Source organism: Dendrobates tinctorius, unplaced genomic scaffold (genome assembly GCF_039654945.1).
Source record: "Dendrobates tinctorius isolate UK_male_01 unplaced genomic scaffold, ASM3965494v1 ptg000054l, whole genome shotgun sequence".
Taxonomy (NCBI): Eukaryota; Metazoa; Chordata; class Amphibia; order Anura; family Dendrobatidae; genus Dendrobates; species Dendrobates tinctorius.
The window spans coordinates 283,428-291,069 of NW_027361722.1; positions in this window are offsets into that span (position 1 = coordinate 283,428).

The window sequence follows — 7,642 nt, forward strand, 5'->3', positions numbered from 1 at the left end:
GGATCAGTAATGTAATGTATGTACAAAGTGACTGCACCAGCAGAATAGTGAGTGCAGCTCTGGGGTATAATACAGGAGGTAACTCAGGATCAGTAATGTAATGTATGCACACAGTGACTGCACCAGCAGAATAGTGAGTGCAGCTCTGGAGTATAATACAGGATGTAACTCAGGATCAGTAATGTAATGTATGTACACAGTGACTGCACCAGCAGAATAGTGAGTGCAGCTCTGGGGTATAATACAGGATGTAACTCAGGATCAGTAATGTATATATACAGTGACTGCACCAGCAGAATAATGAGTGCTGCTCTGTGGTATAATACAGGCTGTAACTCAGGATCCGTAATGTAATGTGTGTACACAGTGACTGCACCAGCAGAATAGTGAGTGCAGCTCTGGGGTATAATACAGTATGTAACTCAGGATCAGTAATGTAAGTACACAGTGACTGCACCAGCTGAATAGTGAGTGCAGCTCTGGAGTATAATACAGGATGTAACTCAGGATCAGTAATGTAATGTATGTACACAGTGACTGCACCAGCAGAATAGTGAGTGCAGCTCTGGGGTATAATGCAGGAGGTAACTCAGGATCAGTAATGTAATGTATGTACACAGTGACTGCACCAGCAGAATAGTGAGTGCAGCTCTGGAGTATAATACAGGATATAACTCAGGATCAGTAATGTAATGTATGTACACAGTGACTGCACCAGCAGAATAGTGAGTGCAGCTCTGGGGTATAATACAGGATGTAACTCAGGATCAGTAATGTAATGTATGTACACAGTGACTGCACCAGCAGAATAGTGAGTGCAGCTCTGGAGTATAATACAGGATGTAACTCAGGATCAGTAATGTAATGTATGTACAAAGTGACTGCACCAGCAGAATAGTGAGTGCAGCTCTGGGGTATAATGCAGGAGGTAACTCAGGATCAGTAATGTAATGTATGTACACAGTGACTGCACCAGCAGAATAGTGAGTGCAGCTCTGGAGTATAATACAGGATGTAACTCAGGATCAGTAATGTAATGTATGTACACAGTGACTGCACCAGCAGAATAGTGAGTGCAGCTCTGGAGTATAATACAGGATGTAACTCAGGATCAGTAATGTAATGTATGTACACAGTGACTGCACCAGCAGAATAGTGAGTGCAGCTCTGGGGTATAATACAGGATGTAACTCAGGATCAGTAATGTAATGTATGTACACAGTGACTGCACCAGCAGAATAGTGAGTGCAGCTCTGGAGTATAATACAGGATGTAACTCAGGATCAGTAATGTAATGTATGTACACAGTGACTGCACCAGCAGAATAGTGAGTGCAGCTCTGGGGTATAATGCGGGGTGTAACTCAGGATCAGTAATGTAATCTATGTACACAGTGACCTCACCAGCAGAATAGTGAGTGCAGCTCTGGGGTATAATGCAGGGTGTAACTCAGGATCAGTAATGTAATGTATGTACACAGTGACTGCACCAGCAGAATAGTGAGTGCAGCTCTGGAGTATAATACAGGATGTAACTCAGGATCAGTAATGTAATGTATGTACACAGTGACTGCACCAGCAGAATAGTGAGTGCAGCTCTGGGGTATAATGCAGGAGGTAACTCAGGATCAGTAATGTAATGTATGTACACAGTGACTGCACCAGCAGAATAGTGAGTGCAGCTCTGGAGTATAATACAGGATGTAACTCAGGATCAGTAATGTAATGTATGTACACAGTGACTGCACCAGCAGAATAGTGAGTGCAGCTCTGGAGTATAATACAGGATGTAACTCAGGATCAGTAATGTAATGTATGTACACAGTGACTGTACCAGCAGAATAGTGAGTGCAGCTCTGGGGTATAATACAGGATGTAACTCAGGATCAGTAATGTAATGTATGTACACAGTGACTGCACCAGCAGAATAGTGAGTGCAGCTCTGGAGTATAATACAGGATGTAACTCAGGATCAGTAATGTAATGTATGTACACAGTGACTGCACCAGCAGAATAGTGAGTGCAGCTCTGGGGTATAATGCAGGGTGTAACTCAGGATCAGTAATGTAATGTATGTACATAGTGACCTCACCAGCAGAATAGTGAGTGCAGCTCTGGGGTATAATGCAGGGTGTAACTCAGGATCAGTAATGTAATGTATGTACACAGTGACTGCACCAGCAGAATAGTGAGTGCAGCTCTGGGGTATAATGCAGGGTGTAACTCAGGATCAGTAATGTAATGTATGTACATAGTGACCTCACCAGCAGAATAGTGAGTGCAGCTCTGGGGTATAATGCAGGGTGTAACTCAGGATCAGTAATGTAATGTATGTACACAGTGACTGCACCAGCAGAATAGTGAGTGCAGCTCTGGAGTATAATACAGGATGTAACTCAGGATCAGTAATGTAATGTATGTACACAGTGACTGCACCAGCAGAATAGTGAGTGCAGCTCTGGGGTATAATGCAGGAGGTAACTCAGGATCAGTAATGTAATGTATGTACACAGTGACTGCACCAGCAGAATAGTGAGTGCAGCTCTGGAGTATAATACAGGATGTAACTCAGGATCAGTAATGTAATGTATGTACACAGTGACTGCACCAGCAGAATAGTGAGTGCAGCTCTGGAGTATAATACAGGATGTAACTCAGGATCAGTAATGTAATGTATGTACACAGTGACTGCACCAGCAGAATAGTGAGTGCAGCTCTGGGGTATAATACAGGATGTAACTCAGGATCAGTAATGTAATGTATGTACACAGTGACTGCACCAGCAGAATAGTGAGTGCAGCTCTGGAGTATAATACAGGATGTAACTCAGGATCAGTAATGTAATGTATGTACACAGTGACTGCACCAGCAGAATAGTGAGTGCAGCTCTGGGGTATAATGCAGGGTGTAACTCAGGATCAGTAATGTAATCTATGTACACAGTGACCTCACCAGCAGAATAGTGAGTGCAGCTCTGGGGTATAATGCAGGGTGTAACTCAGGATCAGTAATGTAATGTATGTACACAGTGACTGCACCAGCAGAATAGTGAGTGCAGCTCTGGAGTATAATACAGGATGTAACTCAGGATCAGTAATGTAATGTATGTACACAGTGACTGCACCAGCAGAATAGTGAGTGCAGCTCTGGGGTATAATACAGGATGTAACTCAGGATCAGTAATGTAATGTATGTACACAGTGACTGCACCAGCAGAATAGTGAGTGCAGCTCTGGAGTATAATGCAGGAGGTAACTCAGGATCAGTAATGTAATGTATGTACACAGTGACTGCACCAGCAGAATAGTGAGTGCAGCTCTGGAGTATAATACAGGATGTAACTCAGGAACAGTAATGTAATGTATGTACACAGTGACTGCACCAGCAGAATAGTGAGTGCAGCTCTGGGGTATAATACAGGATGTAACTCAGGATCAGTAATGTAATGTATGTACACAGTGACTGCACCAGCAGAATAGTGAGTGCAGCTCTGGGGTATAATACAGGATGTAACTCAGGATCAGTAATGTAATGTATGTACACAGTGACTGCACCAGCAGAATAGTGAGTGCAGCTCTGGAGTATAATGCAGGAGGTAACTCAGGATCAGTAATGTAATGTATGTACACAGTGACTGCACCAGCAGAATAGTGAGTGCAGCTCTGGGGTATAATACAGGATGTAACTCAGGATCAGTAATGTAATGTATGTACACAGTGACTGCACCAGCAGAATAGTGAGTGCAGCTCTGGAGTATAATACAGGATGTAACTCAGGATCAGTAATGTAATGTATGTACACAGTGACTGCACCAGCAGAATAGTGAGTGCAGGGTGTAACTCAGGATCAGTAATGTAATCTATGTACACAGTGACCTCACCAGCAGAATAGTGAGTGCAGCTCTGGGGTATAATGCAGGGTGTAACTCAGGATCAGTAATGTAATGTATGTACACAGTGACTGCACCAGCAGAATAGTGAGTGCAGCTCTGGAGTATAATACAGGATGTAACTCAGGATCAGTAATGTAATGTATGTACACAGTGACTGCACCAGCAGAATAGTGAGTGCAGCTCTGGGGTATAATACAGGATGTAACTCAGGATCAGTAATGTAATGTATGTACACAGTGACTGCACCAGCAGAATAGTGAGTGCAGCTCTGGAGTATAATACAGGATGTAACTCAGGATCAGTAATGTAATGTATGTACACAGTGATTGCACCAGCAGAATAGTGAGTGCAGCTCTGGAGTATAATACAGGATGTAACTCAGGATCAGTAATGTAATGTATGTACACAGTGACTGCACCAGCAGAATAGTGAGTGCAGCTCTGGGGTATAATACAGGATGTAACTCAGGATCAGTAATGTAATGTATGTACACAGTGACTGCACCAGCAGAATAGTGAGTGCAGCTCTGGGGTATAATACAGGATGTAACTCAGGATCAGTAATGTAATGTATGTACACAGTGACTGCACCAGCAGAATAGTGAGTGCAGCTCTGGAGTATAATACAGGATGTAACTCAGGATCAGTAATGTAATGTATGTACACAGTGACTGCACCAGCAGAATAGTGAGTGCAGCTCTGGGGTATAATGCAGGGTGTAACTCAGGATCAGTAATGTAATCTATGTACACAGTGACCTCACCAGCAGAATAGTGAGTGCAGCACTGGGGTATAATGCAGGGTGTAACTCAGGATCAGTAATGTAATGTATGTACACAGTGACTGCACCAGCAGAATAGTGAGTGCAGCTCTGGAGTATAATACAGGATGTAACTCAGGATCAGTAATGTAATGTATGTACACAGTGACTGCACCAGCAGAATAGTGAGTGCAGCTCTGGGGTATAATACAGGATGTAACTCAGGATCAGTAATGTAATGTATGTACACAGTGACTGCACCAGCAGAATAGTGAGTGCAGCTCTGGAGTATAATGCAGGAGGTAACTCAGGATCAGTAATGTAATGTATGTACACAGTGACTGCACCAGCAGAATAGTGAGTGCAGCTCTGGAGTATAATACAGGATGTAACTCAGGATCAGTAATGTAATGTATGTACACAGTGACTGCACCAGCAGAATAGTGAGTGCAGCTCTGGGGTATAATGCAGGGTGTAACTCAGGATCAGTACACTGTAAATTATTATTTAGAAACCTTTAATCACCACACTGCTCTTCACAATGGAATTATTATATTTTCTGCTCCGTGCGCTGCAGTTTTTGACTCCATGTTGTTACCTTAGATTATCAGACAATGTGATGATATAGAGAAGGCTGTGCAGGGAGATTATTGATATCGGATGATAGTTGCACGTTCAGCACATGATGGGATCAGTTGTTTAGGTCAATAGAGTATTCATTGTTTTCTTATTTCAATAGTTATAGTACATGTAAGAAATAGCACGTTTGCAAAACATCTTATCAGAGAAATCTGCTTCTTTCTCTGCCAAAATAGATCAATCATTATCAAAATTCTTAGTTCTGAAGTAAATCTTTATTCAGTGAAGCTTCTCCCATGAGAGAAATGTATCAGTAGCAGCTGGCATCTCCTATGTAGGTGGGAAGGAACCAGAGCTGCTCCTCCTCCCTCTTCTGCCTTCAGTCTCCTCAGCAGCCGCTCTCTTTTCCTTCCTCCCGCTTTCTCCTCCTCCCCCTCTCCTCCCTGACTCTTTTCCTCCTCCCTCTCTCGCTCATCCTCTCCTCCTCTTTCCTCCCGCTCTCTCCCCCTCCCGCTCTCTACTCCCACTCTTTCCGCCTCCCTCTCCTCCTCCCTCCTGCTCTCTCCTCCTACACTCTCCTCCTCCCTCTTCCACTTTCTCCTCCCACTCTCATCCTCCTCCTTCCCACTCTCTCCTCCCATTCTCCTCCACCTCCTTCATCCCTCCCACTCTCCTCCTCCTACTCTCTCCGCCTCCTTCCTCCCTCCCACTCTCCTCCTCCCACTCTCTCCGCCTCCTTCCTCCCTCCCACTCTCCTCCTCCCACTCTCTCTTCCTCCTTCCTCCCTCCCTCTCCTCCCCCTCCCTCCCTCTCCTCCTCCTCCCCCCCTCTCCTCCTCCTCCCCCTCCCTCCCTCTCCTCCTCCCCCTCCCTCCCTCTCCTCCTCCTCCCTCCCTCCCTCTCCTCCTCCCCCTCCCCCTCCTCCCTCCCTCCCTCTCCTCCTCCTCCCTCCCTCCCTCTCCTCCTCCTCCCTCCCTCCCTCTCCTCCTCCTCCCTCCCTCTCCTCCTCCTCCCTCCCTCCCTCTCCTCCTCCTCCCTCCCTCCCTCTCCTCCTCCTCCCTCCCTCCCTCTCCTCCTCCTCCCTCCCTCTCCTCCTCCCCCCCTAAATCCCCTCCTCACCCTCCCTCCCACTCTCCTCCTCCCTCCCACTCTCTCCTCCTCCTCCCTCCCACTCTCTCCCTCCCACTCTCCTCCTCCCTCCCACTCTCTCCTCCTCCTCCCTCCCACTCTCTCCCTCCCACTCTCCTCCTCCTCCCTCCCACTCTCTCCTCCTCCTCCCACTCTCTCCTCCCACTCTCTCCTCCTCCTCCCACTCTCTCCTCCCACTCTCTCCTCCCACTCTCTCCTCCTCCTCCCTCCCACTCTCTCCTCCCACTCTCTCCTCCTCCTCCCTCCCACTCTCTCCTCCCACTCTCTCCTCCTCCTCCCTCCCACTCTCTCCTCCCACTCTCTCCTCCTCCTCCCTCCCACTCTCTCCTCCCACTCTCTCCTCCTCCTCCCTCCCACTCTCTCCTCCCACTCTCTCCTCCTCCTCCCTCCCACTCTCTCCTCCCACTCTCTCCTCCCACTCTCTCCTCCTCCTTCCACTCTCTCCTCCCACTCTCTCCTCCTCCTTCCTCCCACTCTCTCCTCCCACTCTCTCCTCCCTCCCACTCTCTCCTCCCTCCCACTCTCTCCTCCCACTCTCTCCTCCCCCTGCCTCCCACTCTCTCCTCCCTTTCCCTCCCACTCTCCTCCTCCTCCCTCCCACTCTCCTCCTCCTCCCTCCCACTCTCCTCCTCCTCCCTCCCACTCTCCTCCTCCTCCCTCCCACTCTCCTCCTCCTCCCTCCCACTCTCCTCCTCCCCCTCCTTCCCACTCTCTCTTCCTTCCTCCCACTCTCTCCTCCCACTCTCTCCTCCCACTCTCTCTTCCTTCCTCCCACTCTCTCCTCCCACTCCCTCCCACTCTCTCCTCCCACTCCCTCCCACTCTCTCTTCCCACTCCCTCCCACTCTCTCTTCCTTCCTCCCACTCTCTCCTCCCACTCCCTCCCACTCTCTCTTCCTTCCTCCCACTCCCTCCCACTCTCTCTTCCTTCCTCCCACTCTCTCCTCCCACTCCCTCCCACTCTCTCCTCCTCCTCCCGCTGAGTAATGGGAGAATCATTGCCGTATACAGATTTTCCCTCAGAATTGAGGATTTTGAGAACTGATCATTTCTGGCCGAGGAGGAAGCAGATTTCTCTGGTTATAATGTTGCTTATTTTCATGCTTCCTGTTGATGTATGACGTAATGAACCTGCCGGTGGGCAGAGTCCTGGCTGTGGTGACATGAAGCACTGCAGTGGGAGAAGGCCGGTGTCCCCGCTACATCAAGCTTTAGCACTGTGCGATGAAAGCTGCTCTTTTCCATGAGACCGTGCCCCTCTTTCAG